This window comes from Tachyglossus aculeatus, chromosome 7 (genome assembly GCF_015852505.1).
Source record: "Tachyglossus aculeatus isolate mTacAcu1 chromosome 7, mTacAcu1.pri, whole genome shotgun sequence".
In the NCBI taxonomy this organism is placed as follows: domain Eukaryota; kingdom Metazoa; phylum Chordata; class Mammalia; order Monotremata; family Tachyglossidae; genus Tachyglossus; species Tachyglossus aculeatus.
Window position 1 is genome coordinate 37,191,686 of NC_052072.1, and position 15,911 is coordinate 37,207,596.

At 44.3% G+C, this 15,911-nt stretch overlaps 1 protein-coding gene across 10 annotated transcripts in view; it reads right to left on the minus strand.

Annotated features, from left to right (window-relative positions):
- Nucleotides 1-15,911, minus strand: part of DLG1 (discs large MAGUK scaffold protein 1) — a 241,181-nt gene that overhangs the window by 148,677 nt on the left and 76,593 nt on the right. The window lies entirely within an intron of this gene.

The window sequence follows — 15,911 nt, forward strand, 5'->3', positions numbered from 1 at the left end:
TGCAACCAAAATACAAGAGTTCTTATATTCCTCTCAAAATTTCTATCTGATAAGAATAAAATATTTTAGCGCACTCTATCATCTTCCTACCATGCATTAGGAATAAGCTACAAAATAACAACCCTTAGCAGCTTATGATTCAAAGTCCGGCATAATCAAGTACAGTTAAAATAATTTTTAGATGCAACCAAAATACAAGAGTTCTTATATTCCTCTCAAAATTACTAGCTGATAAGAATAAAATATTTTAGCACACTCTATCATCTTCATACCATGCTACAAAATGACAATACTTAGCAGCTTATGATTCAAAGTCCGGCATAATCAAGTAGGGTTAAAATAGTTTTTAGATGCAACTCAAATACAAAGTAATATTGGACTGAAACTTTGAGAGCTTTCACATACCAATAAATACTAGAAGATACCATCATTCATTTAAAATCCAAGTCAGATATTACTCAGGCAATACAGAAGCAGAAAATACAGTAGTAATACAGCGGTGGAAGAAAATCTTAATTCCTTTTTTTTTATAGTATTTGTTAAGCACTTAACTACGTGCCAGGCACTGTACTAAGCGCTGGGGTGGAGACAAGCAGATTGGACTGGCCACAGTCCCGGTCCCACATGGTGCTCACAGTCTCAATTCCCATTTTACAGATGAGTGAACTGAGGCCCAGAGAAGTGAAGTGACTTGCCCAAAGTGGAGGAGCCAGAATTAGAACCCATGACCTGTATATATGTATATATGTTTGTACATATTTATTACTCTATTTATTTAATTTGTACATATCTATTCTATTTATTTTATTTTGTTAGTATGTTTGGTTTTGTTCTCTGTCTCCCCCTTTTAGACTGTGAGCCCACTGTTGGGTAGGGACTGTCTCTATATGTTGCCAATTTGTACTTCCCAAGCGCTTAGTACAGTGCTCTGCACATAGTAAGCGCTCAATAAATATGACTGATGATGATGATGATGACCTTCTGATTCCCAAGCCCATGCTCTAGCCACTACGCCATGCTGCTTCTCCATTCCTTTCTGATGACAAAACGGTTTAAAACACCTTATAAAAACTCCAAGAGTTTTAAAACACCTTATAAAAACGCCGAGTACAAAACTACTACCACCATGAGAATTCACTATTTACCTAGCTTAAAAATGGATGTGAACCGAGTGCTACTAATTCTAACGGATTTTTAAAAACACCACAACAGACTCTGGCATACTGAACTCTTCAATAATTTGTGATTTCTTCCTCGCAAAAACGTTACACATTAATTTCACTAGAAAAACTTGTCAGAAAGTGGTTCACGCGAAATACATCTTTCTGACCCCAGTAGAGCCACTTCTTTGGTTCCAGAAAATTCTGGGGGATGTTTGGTGGAAAGCCTTGAAGCCAAGGGTTTGGACTCTTTCCTTAAAGCAGAGAAAACTGGACAATCATCTGACGGTTTGAAGGACAGTGGCACGTCTACGGGTGAGTTTGTGAAAAAATCAGCACTGGAAGCTCCAATTCACAGATCAAGAGCTGGACTAATAATAATAATGATAATAATAATAATAATGGCATTTATTAAGCGCTTGCTATGCGCAAAGCACTACTCTAAGCACTGGGGAAGTTACAAGGTGATCCGGTTGTCCCACGGGGGGGCTCACAGTCTTAATCCCCATTTTACAGATGAGGTAACTGAGGCACAGAGAAGCTAAGGGACTTGCCCAAGGTCACACACGTCTCCCTCCAGACCCATCAGCCACCAAATTGGAAGCGAAATTTTTACTCCCACCACCACATGAAGAAGGGACTCTGCTGTATGTTCTGCATACAATCGTTCAATCATATTTATTGAGCGCTTTCCGTGTGCAAAGCACTGTAGTAAGCACTTGGGAAAGTACAATAGAAGCAGCGTGGCTCAGTGGAAGGAGCATGGGCTTTAGAGTCAGAGGTCATGGGTTCGAATCCCGACTCCACCACATGTCTGCTGTGTGACCCTGGGCAAGTCACTTCACTTCTCTGAGCCTCAGTTACCTCATCTGGAAAATGGGGATTAAGACTGTGAGCCCCACGTGGGACAACCTGATCACCTTGTATCCCCCCCAGAGCTTAGAACAGGGCTTTGCACATAGTAAGCACTTAACAAATGCCATTAGTAGTAGTAGTAAGCGCTTAATAAATACCATCTTCATTATTATTACTACAGCAATAAATAGTGACGATCCTTGTCCACAACAAGCTCCCATTCTGGGGGGCATCAATACAAATAACAGACATCAATACAAATCAATAAAATTACAGATAATAATGATGGCATAGACCAGATAAGTTAAGGCCCCTTCTGGACTGTGCCCACTGCTGGGTAGTCTCTGTCTCTATATGTTGCCAACTTGTACTTCCCAAGCGCTTAGTACAGTGCTCCGCACACAGTAAGCGCTCAATAAATATGACTGATTGATTAAGTGACTTGCCCAAAGTCACTCAGCTGACAATTGGCGGAGCCAGGATTTGAACCCATTACCTCTGACTACAAAGCCCGGGCTCTTTTCACAGAACCACGCTGCTTCTCAATCAATCAATCAATCAATCATATTTATTGAGTGCTTACTGGGTGCAAAGCACTGTACTAAGCACTTGAGCACTGTACTAAGCGCTTGTGCTTCTCAAATACCATCTTCATTATTTTTATTACAATATCACAATAAACAGTGACGATCCCTGTCCACAACAAGCTCCCATTCTGGGGCGGGGGGGTGGGGGGGCAAGCATGAATACAAATAAACAGACATCAATACAAATCAATAAAATTACAGATCTATACATAAGAGCTGTGGGGATGGGAGAGGGGGGGAAAGAGCAAAGAGAGCGAGTCAGGGCGACGCAGAAGGGTGTGGAAGATGAGGAAAAGTGGGGTTTAGGCAGCGATGAAGTCCACCTGACAGTATATATCTATTCTATTCATTTTATTTTGTTGATATGTTTGGTTTTGTTCTCAGTCTCCCCCTTCTAGACTGTGAGCCCACTGTTGGGTAGGGACCGTCTCTAGATGTTGCCCACTTGGACTTCCCAAGCGCTTAGTCCAGTGCTCTGCACACAGTAAGCGCTCAATAAATACGATTGATTGATTGATTGATTGACTGAGAAAGGAAACTGTGTTCAGGGCTGCTCCACTTTTCTGTAGGTCCAGCACAGTGGAAGAAGTTCAACAATCAGGCCTCCCTTCCCCTCGACGTGGGAAATGAAATGATAAAAGTGCTGCAGACCTGGGAAGGGCAAAGAAAAGCACAGCACGTAGCAATGCTCTCTGCATTATCTTGTTGTTTTATGGGTTGTCCATCCCTGGAGGTGATGAGGGTGCGGAGGAGCAGAGGGAAAGTTGGGGGAAGAGATGAGGAAAGAGATGTCCATCCCTTGAGGTGATGAGGGTGCGGAGGAGCATCGGGAGAGTTGGGGGAAGAGATGAGGAAAGAGATGTCCATCCCTGGAGGTGATGAGGGTGCGTAGGAGCATAGGGAGAGTTGGGGGAAGAGATGAGGAAAGAGATGTCCATCCCTGGAGGTGATGAGGGTGCGAAGGAGCGTAGGGTGAGTTGGGGGAAGAGATGAGGAAAGAGATGTCCATCCCTGGAGGTGATGAGGGTGGGGAGGAGCGGAAGGAGAGTTGGGGGAAGAGATGAGGAAAGAGATGCCCATCCCTGGAGGTGATGAGGGTGCGGAGGAGCGGAGGGAGAGTTGGGGGAAGAGATGAGGAAAGAGATGTCCATCCCTGGAGGTGATGAGGGTGGGGAGGAGCGGAGGGAGAGTTGGGGGAAGAGATGAGGAAAGAGATGTCCATCCCTGGAGGTGATGAGGGTGTGGAGGAGCGGAGGAAGAGTTGGGGGAAGAGATGAGGAAAGAGATGTCCATCCCTGGAGGTGATGAGGGTGCGAAGGAGCGTAGGGTGAGTTGGGGGAAGAGATGAGGAAAGAGATGTCCATCCCTGGAGGTGATGAGGGTGGGGAGGAGCGGAAGGAGAGTTGGGGGAAGAGATGAGGAAAGAGATGCCCATCCCTGGAGGTGATGAGGGTGCGGAGGAGCGGAGGGAGAGTTGGGGGAAGAGATGAGGAAAGAGATGTCCATCCCTGGAGGTGATGAGGGTGCGGAGGAGCGGAGGGAGAGTTGGGGGAAGAGATGAGGAAAGAGATGTCCATCCCTGGAGGTGATGAGGGTGGGGAGGAGCATAGGGAGAGTTGGGGGAAGAGATGAGGAAAGAGATGTCCATTCCTGGAGGTGATGAGGGTGCGGAGGAGTGGAGGAAGAGTTGGGGGAAGAGATGAGGAAAGATATCTTTGAGGGGGATGGAAAGTGGGGATGAGGGGGAGGAACAGACAAGAATGTTAGTTGCCCTCTTTAATATCCCTACCCCTCACTTGCCACAGTCTTCGGAGCACAAAAAAGGCACCCTGGGCATATTTCCTTAAAATCCTGATCTTCTGGGACGGTGGCGACCCTTAGTTCAGCTTGCTGAGCCTGTAATTTCACCTTCAGAATGCTGGAGAGCGGTTCCTAACATGTTAGCGCAATCTTCGCTAAAGTTTTGGGGAGGTTTTCTGGTAATTTCCAACATCGGTGGTCTCCTCCTGTTAGATCGAAAGAGCTCTGAAAGCAGGATTTTAGCTACAATTTCTCTTGTAGCTAAAAGAGTGCTCTGTGTTTCACAGAGCACTTAAATAAAGAACTGAGGTGATGTTGCTGATGATGGATATAATGGAGAGCTGTCCAGCAACAGAAAAAGTAAACAGGGAATGGAGGGGAACATTCTGGCCGGTATTCCTCGGGGTTAGCTTCTCATAGAGAAATTTCTAAAGTATTTCATTTGTGTGGCTAATATTCCTTATACCTAAAGACACAGCGTTCACTCATTTTGGTTTTAATACTGCATAATTTAACAACTGTCTGCCTAACGGAAAAGTCTCATAATAAAAATTAGAGTGCACTCTCTGATACAAAAAAAGAAGGGGAGGCTGGCATATATCTACTGAAGTTTAATTTCTGTTGCGGCGACAGAGGAAAACAAGTCAGCAGCCCCGGGACTTGGGATTCACGCCGGCGTTATTCCGTCAGGGGTGCCGGGGCGTTTTTGGAAACGCGGCGGCTCCAGAAACACTTGTGGGTTTAGGACCGAGATAAATCACATTGGCAGTGGGGGCTGCTTCCAATGTGCATCATCTGCTCCCTGAAATACAAGTCCAAGGAGTACTCAATCAATCAATCAATCAATCAATCGTATTTATTGAGCGCTTACTGTGTGCAGAGCACTGTACTAAGCGCTTGGGAAGTACAAGTTGGCAACATCTAGGGACGGTCCCTACCCAACGGCGGGTTCACAGTCTAGAAGTGTAGCTATAATTCTTACTACTCTATTTTATTCATTCATTCATTCAATCGTATTTATATTAAATGTGCTGCATAAATAGCACTGATTGATCAGCATCTTCAACTCCCACTCTGTACCACAATGTGGGAGTGGCAGGAAACATAGAGCGGTACACACGTACTATCTTTGTTTGGCACCAAAATTTAGCCAATATGGTAGACAATCAACCACAGCCTCCAGGTGAATCTATTTTACCAGGTAAAAATTCTACTGTGTTTACAGACTTGAAAAAGTGGAAAAAGCAACTTGTAAGAGAAAGAAAATGTTAAAAAGGATGGAAAATTAAGGATGAATAATATGCTCACAGACAGTTGCTCGGGGCTAGGCGTGGCACGGCTAAGCTGTGAGTCCCTTGCTCCTTTGTTCATTCATTCCTTCATTCATTCAATCGTATTTATTGAGCACTTACTGTGTGCACAGCACTGGACTAAGTGCTTGGGAAGTACAAGTGGGCAACATCTAGGGACGGTCCCTACCCAACAGCAGGCTCACAGTCTAGAAGTATAGCTATAATTCTTATTACTCTATTTTATTCATTCATTCATTCAATCGTATTTCTATTAAATGCGCTGTATAAATACCACTGATGGATCAGCATCTTCAACTCCCACTCCGTACCACAATGTGGGAGTGGCAGGAAACATAGAACGGTACACACGTACTATCTTTGTTTGGCACCAAATTTTAGCCAATATGGTAGACAATTAACCACAGCCTCCAGGTGAATCTATTTGACCAGGTAAAAATTCTACCATGTTTATAGACTTTAAAAAGTGGAAAAAGCAACTTGTAAGAGAAAGAAAATGTTAAAAAGGATGGAAAATTAAGTATGAATAATATGCTCACAGACAGTTGCTCGGGGCTAGGCGTGGCACGGCTAAGCTGTGAGTCCCTTGCTCCTTTGCGAAGTTCACTCATTCATTCAATCGTATTTATTGAGCGCTTACTGTGTGCACAGCACTGGACTAAGCGCTTGGGAAGTACAAGTTGGCAACATCTAGGGACGGTCCCTACCCAACAGCGGGCTCACAGTCTAGAAGTATAGCTATAATTCTTATTACTCTATTTTATTCATTCATTCATTCAATTGTATTTATATTAAATGTGTTGTATAAATACCACTGATGGATCAGCATCTTCAACTCCCACTCCGTACCACAATGTGGGAGTGGCAGGAAACATAGAGCGGTACACACGTACTATCTTTGTTTGGCACCAAATTTTAGCCAATATGGTAGACAATCAACCACAGCCTCCAGGTGAATCTATTTTACCAAGTAAAAATTCTATCGTGTTTACAGACTTGAAAAAGTGGAAAAAGCAACTTGTAAGAGAAAGAAAATGTTAAAAAGGATGGAAAATTAAGGATGAATAATATGCTCACGGACAGTTGCTCGGGGCTAGGTGTGGCACGGCTAAGCTGTGAGTCCCTTGCTCCTTTGTTCATTCATTCATTCAATCGTATTTATTGAGCGCTTACTGTATGCACAGCACTGGACTAAGCGCTTGGGAAGTACAAGTTGGCAACATATAGGGACGATCCCTACCCAACAGTGGTCTCACAGTCTAGGAGCGGGAGACAGACAACAAAACAAAACATATTAACAAAATAAGTAGAATAACTACGTACAAGTAAAATAGAGTAATAAATCCGTACAAACATATATACATATATACAGGTGCTGTGGGGAAGGGAAGGAGGTAAGGCGCAGGGGATGGAGAGGAGGAGGAGGGGGAGAGGAAGGAGGGGGCTCATTCAAGGTCTTCATGGATAATCAAAATCACAGAATTCCCTTTATTAAAATATATATTTACTTAAAACTGAAATGGGAAAATACCTCATTTTGCAGAAATACACTCAAAACTCCAATTCCCCTTTGTACGGTCACCCTCTAGTGGTCCAGACTATTAGTTGAAAGCATTTTCTCATAAAGAAATTTTGTTTGAAGTGAAGAATTTACCTCTGCAAGTGCTGTTAAAGCGGCCAAACTGAGATATCACAACTGATTTTAGCCCATCCATGCACTTTCCTTGCCGAGTGGGGTGCCTACATTCCCTACATTCTACAAAAGAGAATAGTTTGACTCAAATATTTAAGCCGTAATTACAAATGTATTTTTAAAAGACGGTTCTTCCAATTTAAGCACCTCAGTTTTAAGACAATACCGACGCAAGAGCTTGCAATCCCCCATAATAAATCCTGGTCTAAAGAATTCCCAAAATGCTTTAAGATTCGGAAAAGGCTAATATTTCTTTGCGCCAACTCTGAAACTTCGAAGGATGTTCTAATACTGCAATTTCCAACTTACTTCTTTTCCAACACCCAATGCACAGTGTTTCTTTTAGCCTGTTCAATATATTATCTTCCAGTTGGCCTTTTTATACTGACAACACTAAGCCTTCTTTCAAACCTTTTGTTTAAATGTAGAAAAACTGGCTTAAAAAATGGCCATGCACCATTTTCCCGTATTGCAGACACACCCCAATCAAAATCTTATAAGGAATTTGAAACCTTTATTCCACACCCAAGTTCTGGAAAATGGTTCCATCCAACTGCCATCTCAATCCTGGTAATAACTGAATAATAATAATAATAATAATGATAATGGTATTTGTTAAGCACTTACTATGTGCAAAGCACTGTTCTAAGCTACAAGGTGATCAGGTTGCCCCATGTGGGGCTCACAATCTTAATCCCCATTTTACAGATGAGGTAACTGAGGCTCAGAGAAGGGACTTGCCCAAGGTCACACAGCAGACGTGTGGCGGAGCCGGGATTTGAACCCATAACCTCTGACTCCAAAGCCTGGGCTCTTTCCACTGAGCCACGCCCAGGGCTATGCTGAAATGCACCAAGGTGGCATACACCTCTTGGCAAGAGTAATAATAATAATGATAATAATAATAATGGTATTTGTTAAGTGCTTACTATGTGCCAAGCACTGTTCTAAGAGTATTTTTGCAATAGAACACCCCTTGGCTATGCAGCTTTTCATTCAATCGTATTTTTTGAACGCTTACTGTGTGCAGAGCACTGTACTAAGCGCTTGGGAAGTACTAGTTGGCAACATATAGAGACGTTCCCTACCCAAAAATGGGCTTACAGTCTAGCCCAGGCTGAGCCCCCTTTTTCCTCTCCCCCTCCCTACCTCCTTCCCCTCCCCGCAGCATCTGTATATATGTTCGTACAGATTTATTACTCTATTTTTTTTTTACTTGTACATATTTACTATTCCATTTATTTTATTTGGTTAATATGTTATGTTTTGCTGTCTGTCTCCCCCTTCTAGACTGTGAGCCCACTGTTGGGTAGGGACCGTCTCTAGATGTTGCCAACTAGTACTTCCCAAGCGCTCAGTACAGTGCTCTGCACACAGTAAGCCCCCTCTTCGTTCTTCCCCACAGCACCTGTATATATGTATATATTTGTATATATTTATTACTCTATTTATTTATTTATTTTACTTGCACATATCCTATTTATTTTATTTTGTTAATATGTTTGGTTTTGTTGTCTGTCTCCCCCTTCTAGACTGTGAGCCCCCTGTTGGGTAGGGACCGTCTCTTTATGTTGCCAACTTGTACTTCCCAAGCGCTTAGCACAGTGCTCTGCACACAGTAAGCGCTCAATAAATACGATTGATTGATTGATTGACTGAATACGACTGAATGAATGAATGAATAGAAGCTTTTCTGACATAATGTGCGACAACCTGATAACCTTGTATCTACCTCAGTGCTTAGAACAGTGCTTGGAACACAGTAAGCATTTAATACAATTATTATTACTAATCAGGGCCAAAGGAAATGGGAACATACGAAAATTAAAATAGTACATACAGTAGTCCGAAAACAAGCCCCGGGCAAGAGAGAAGAGAGTGAGCGAGAACAGAGAGAGGGGAGAGTGAGAGCAAAGGGGAAGAAACTTTTAAAAAGAGATGAGGGCGTACGTGTCCTAGATCTGCAGCGAATGGCTCAGTGGAAAGAGCGTGGGCTTTGGAGCCAAAGGTCATGGGTTCAAATCCCGACTCCGCCAATTGTCAGCTGTGTGCCTGTGGGCAAGTCACTTCACTTCTCTGTGCCTCAGTTACCTCATCTGGAAAATGGGGATTAAGACTGCTAGCCCGGGTGGGACAGCCTTCTAGACTGTGAGCCCACTGTTGGGTAGGGACCGTCTCTATATGTTGCCAAGTTGTACTTCCCAAGCGCTTAGTACAGTGCTCTGCACACAGTAAGCGCTCAATAAATACGATTGAATGAATGAATGAATGCACTTCTTCAAACCCACAGCCGCTGCTTTCCATCGACACCCTGCCTCGGGGCCATTGATAATGCTAAATATTTATCTGGATATTCCTTGTTCTAAGAGCATGGGCTTTGGAGTCAGAGTTCATGGGTTCGAATCCCGGCTCCGCCAACTGTCAGCTGTGTGATTCTGGGCACGTCACTTAACTTCTCTGGGCCTCAGTTCCCTCATCTGGAAAATGGGGATTAAGACTGTGAGCCCCCGCGCGTGGGACAACCTGATCACCTTGTAACCTCCCCAGCGCTTAGAACAGTGCTTTGCACATGTAAGCGCTTAATAAATGCCATCGTTATTATTATTATCACTGTTCTGGAGTCCAAGGACAAAATATAACTACGCATAAACACCTAATAGGGCAATTGGAACATACAACTAGACTGTGAGCCCGCTGTTGGTTAGGGACCGTCTCTATATGTTGCCAACTTGTGCTTCCCAAATGTTTAGTACAGTGCTCTGCACACAGTAAGTGCTCAATAAATACGATTGAATGAATGAATGAAAATACCATACCACCTGCTGCCTTACACAAGTAGTACTACTTGCTCACAAAGCCTAAACTTTACAGTAAACAAATCTGCCCCTTGGTTCTGAAAAGGAAAGCCACTCGTTTCTAACCACCCAGATCTCTCCCTTTTTTTCTTATGGTATTTGCTAGTTACTTACAATGTGCCAGGCACTGTACTAAGCGCAAAAAGGAAAGCCACTCGTTTCTAACCACCTGGATCGCTCCCTTTTTTCTTATGGTATTTGCTAGCTACTTACAATGTGCCAGGCACTGTACTAAGCGCAAAAAGGAAAGCCACTCGTTTCTAACCACCTGGATCTCTCCCTTTTTTTTATGGTATTTGCTAGCTACTTACAATGTGCCAGGAACTGTACTAAGCGCGAAAAGGAAAGCCACTCGTTTCTAACCACCCGGATCTCTCCCTTTTTTTCTTATGGTATTTGCTAGCTACTTACAATGTGCCAGGCACTGTACTAAGCGCAAAAAGGAAAGCCACTCGTTTCTAACCACCTGGATCTCTCCCTTTTTTTAATGGTATTTGCTAGCTACTTACAATGTGCCAGGCACTGTACTAAATGCAAAAAGGAAAGCCACTCGTTTCTAACCACCTGGATCTCTCCCTTTTTTTTATGGTATTTGCTAGCTACTTACAATGTGCCAGGCACTGTACTAAACGCAAAAAGGAAAGCCACTCGTTTCTAACCACCTGGATCTCTCCCTTTTTTTTATTGTATTTGCTAACTACTTACAATGTGCCGGGCACTGTACTAAGCGCGAAAAGGAAAGCCACTCGTTTCTAACCACCTGGATCTCTCCCTTTTTTTTATGGTATTTGCTAGCTACTTACAATGTGCCAGGCACTGTACTAAGCGCTGGGGGAGATATAAGCTAATTAATTCATTCAATCGATCGTATTTATTGAGTGCTTACTGTGTGCAGAGCACTGTACTAAGCGCTTAGGAAGTACAAGTCTGGCAACATATAGAGACGATTCCTACCCAACAACGGGCTCACGGTCTAGAAGTTGAGAGCTTACTGTGTGCACAGCACTGTACTAAGCGCTTGGGAAGTACAAATCGGCAACATATAGAGATGGTCCCTACCCATCAACAGGCTCACAGTCTAGAAGGGGGAGATGGTTGGGTAGGGACCGTCTCCATACACTGCCAACTTGTACTTCCCAAGCGCTTAGTACAGTGCTCGGCACACAGTAAGCGCTCAATAAATACGATTGACTGACTGAATGAATGAATGAATGAAAATACCATACCGCCCCCTGCTGTATACAAGTGGTATTACTTGATCACAAAACCGAAACTTTATAGCAAACAAATGTGGCTCTGGAAGGCAGGCCTGTGCTTCTCAAAAGGAAAGCCACTCGTTTCTAACCACCTGGATCGCTCCCTTTTTCTTTTGATGGCATTTGCTAGCTACTTACAATGTGCCAGGCACTGTACTAAGCGCGAAAAGGAAAGCCACTCGTTTCTGATCACCCGGATCTCTCCCTTTTTCTTTTTATGGCATTTGCTAGCTACTTACAATGTGCCAGGCACTGTACTAAGTGCGAAAAGGAAAGCCACTTGTTTCTAACCACCCGGATCTCCCCTTTTTTTTTTTTATGGTATTTGCTAGCTACTTACAATGTGCCAGGCACTGTACTAAGCGCGAAAAGGAAAGCCACTCGTTTCTAACCACCTGGATCGCTCCCTTTTTCTTTTTATGGCATTTGCTAGCTACTTACAATGTGCCAGGCACTGTACTAAGCGTGAAAAGGAAAGCCACTCGTTTCTAACCACCTGGATCGCTCCCTTTTTCTTTTTATGGTATTTGCTAGCCACTTACAATGTGCCAGGCACTGTACTAAACGTGAAAAGGAAAGCCACTCGTTTCTAACCACCTGGATCTCTCCCTTTTTCTTTTTATGGTATTTGCTAGCTACTTACAATGTGCCAGGCACTGAACTGAGCGCAAAAAGGAAAGCCACTCGTTTCTAACCACCCGGATCTCCCCCTCTTTTTTATGGTATTTGCTAGCTACTTACAATGTGCCAGGCACTGTACTAAGCGCAAAAAGGAAAGCGACTCATTTCTAACCACCCGGATCTCCCCTTTTTTTTACGGTATTTGCTAGCTACTTACAATGTGCCAGGCACTGTACTAAGCGCAAAAAGGAAAGCCACTCATTTCTAACCACCCAGATCTCCCCCTTTTTTTTATGGTATTTGCTAGCTACTTACAATGTGACAGGCACTGTACTGAGCGCGAAAAGGAAAGCCACTCGTTTCTAACCACCCGGATCTCTCCCTTTTTTTTTATGGCATTTGCTAGTTACTTACAATGTGCCAGGCACTGTACTAAGCGCGAAAAGGAAAGCCACTCGTTTCTAACCACCTGGATCTCTCCCTTTTTTTTTTTATGGCATTTGCTAGCTACTTACAATGTGCCAGGCACTGTACTAAGCGCAAAAAGGAAAGCCACTCGTTTCTAACCACCTGGATCGCTCCCTTTTTCTTTTTATGGCATTTGCTAGCTACTTACAATGTGCCAGGCACTGTACTGAGCGCGAAAAGGAAAGCCACTTGTTTCTAACCACCTGGATTGCTCCCTTTTTCTTTTTATGGTATTTGCTAGCCACTTACAATGTGCCAGGCACTGTATTGAGCGCGAAAAGGAAAGCCACTCGTTTCTAACCACCTGGATCGCTCCCTTTTTCTTTCTATGGTATTTGCTAGCTACTTACAATGTGCCAGGCACTGTACTAAGCGCGAAAAGGAAAGCCACTTGTTTCTAACCACCTGGATCTCTCCCTTTTATTTTATGGTATTTGCTAGCTACTTTACAATGTGCCAGGCACTGTACTAAGTGCTGGGGGCGATATAAACTAATTAATTCATTGAATTGTATTTATTGAGCACTTACTGTGTGCAGAGCACTGGACTAAGCGCTTGGGAAGTACAAATCGGCAACATATAAAGACAGTCCCTACTCATCAACGGGCTCACAGTCTAGAAGGGGGAGACGGGTAGGGACCGTCTCCATACGTTGCCAACTTGTACTTCCCAAGCGCTTAGTACAGTGTCCTGCCCACAGTAAGCGCTCAGTAAATGCGATTGAATGAATGAACAAAACAAGTATCTGGTTAGACACCGTGCATGATCCACATGGGGCTCACAGTCTTAATCCCCACTTTACAGATGAGGTAAAATGCACAGAGAAGTGAAGTGACTGGCCCAAAGTTACACAGAAGACAACAGGTGGAGTCAGGACTAGAACTCGGGTCCTTCTGATTCCCAGGCCCGGGCTCTATCCACTAGGTCATGCTCCTTCTATCTCTATTTCTCCTTTTTCTCCAGAGGTATAATTCTGAATAATACATCTGTCAATCTGAGTTCTCTGAAACAATGGGAAAATATCCAATGGCCATTTCTGGTATTTTCCCCTAGGGATTGCCCAGGAAGAGAGACGGCAGCAAGCATTTCCACATAAGATCAGGCGAAACAAATCCCAGAATTCTTTATCGGCTCCACTTCTGCTCAAGTTTTTTGGGTTTTTTTTTTTTTTGACAGAGCCAAACCCTGGCTGATAAATTTATAATCCAGGCAGATCGGGTGGGGAAAAATATCATTGTGGCCAGCGTGAAATAGAGCTCCTGGCTCAGAGGCAGGAAGGTGAATAGCTACTTCTACGCTGGCCAGGGCAAAATGGCCTTTAAAACCCCTCAACTGTATTTACTGAGTGCTTACTGTGTGCAGAGCACTGTAATAAGCATTCGGGAGAGTACAATATAACAACATAACGGACACAGTCAAGTGGCCCGACAGCCCAAATTACCGTCCATCCCGATAAAGAAGTGAGCACTAAAGTGGACGTGATCATCTGGCCTAGTCTCACACCTTCAGAGGGCTCGGGTTATGATAAGGGCTCTTTTCTTTCTCTACAGGTGGATTTAGAACAATGACGATGATGATTATGATATTGGTTAAGTGCTTACTACATTCCAGGCACTGTACTAAGAGCTAGGGCCCAGACTGAGGCCCCTTTTTCCTCTCCTCCTCCCCATCCCCCCGGCCCTACCTCCTTCCCCTCCCCACAGCACCTGTATATATGTTTGTACAGATTTATTACTCTATTTATTTTCCTTGTACATATTTACTATTCTATTTATTTTCCTTGTACATATTTACTATTCTATTTATTTTGTCAATGATAATAATAATAATTGGCATTTGTTAAGCGCTTACTATGTGCAAAGCACTGTTCTAAGCGCTGGGCAGGATACAGGGTGATCAGGTTGTCCCACGTGGGGCTCACAGTCTTAATCCCCATTTTACAGATGAGGTAACTGAGGCCCAGAGAAGTTAAGTGACTTGCCCAAGATCACACAGCAGACATGTGGCGGAGTCGGAATTCGAACACATGACCTCTAACTCCAAAGCCCATGCTCTTTCCACTGAGCCATGCTGCTTCTCTAGTGCATCTAGCTTTACTTCTATTTATTCTGATGACTTGCCACCTGTCCACATGTTTTGTTTTGTCGCCCGTCTCCCCCTTCCGGACGGTGAGCCCGTTGTTGGGTAGGGACCGTCTCTAGATGTTGCCAACTTGGACTTCCCAAGAGCTTAGTCCAGTGCTCTGCACACAGTAAGCGCTCAATAAATACGATTGAATGAATGAATGAATGCAAGCGGATTGGGCTGAACACAGTCCCTGTCCCACTTGGGGCTCACAGTCTCAATCCCCATTTTACAGATGAGGGAACTGAGGCCCAGAGCAGTGAAGTGACTTGCCCAAGGTCACACAGCAGACAAGTGGCAGAGCTGGGATTAGAACCCATGACCTTCTGTCTCTCAGGCTTGTGATCTATCCATTACACCATGCTGCTTCTCTACACTGCCCGGATTGCCTTTGTGCAGAAGCGCTCTGGGCATGTTACTCCCCTCCTCAAAAACCTCCGGTGGCTACCAATCAATCTGCGCATCAGGCAGAAACTCCTCACCCTGGGCTTCCAGGCTGTCCATCCCCTGGCCCCCTCCTCCCTCACCTCCCTTCTCTCCTTCTCCAGCCCAGCCCGCACCCTCCGCTCCTCCGCCGCTAATCTCCTCACCGTACCTCGTTCTCGCCTGTCCCGCCATCGACCCCCAGCCCACGTCCTCCCCCTGGCCCGGAATGTCCTCCCTCCGCCTATCCGCCAAGCTAGCTCTCTTCAAATCCCTACTGAGAGCTCACCTCCTCCAGGAGGCCTTCCCACACTGAGCCCCCTCCTTCCTCTCCCCCTCCACCTCCTCCCCACAGCACCTGTATATATGTATATAAGCTTGTACAGATTTATTATTCTATGTATTTATTTAACTTGTACATATTTATTCTATTTATTTTATTTTGATAATATTCATTCATTCATTCAATCATATTTATTGAGCGCTTACTGTGTGCAGAGCACTGGACTAAGCGCTTGGGAAGTCCAAGTTGGCAACATATAGAGACGGTCCCTACCCAACAGCGGGCTCATAGTCTAGAAGAATAGGGGCAGAAAAGGGGGACGGGATGGGTGAGGGCAGAGGGGAAGTTGGGGGCAGAGAAATAGGGGCAGAAAAGGGGGAAGGAATGGGTGAGGGCAGAGGGCAGTGAATATGTTTTGTTGCCTGTCTCCCCTTTCTAGACTGTGAGCCCGTGGTTGGGTAGGGACCATCTCTATA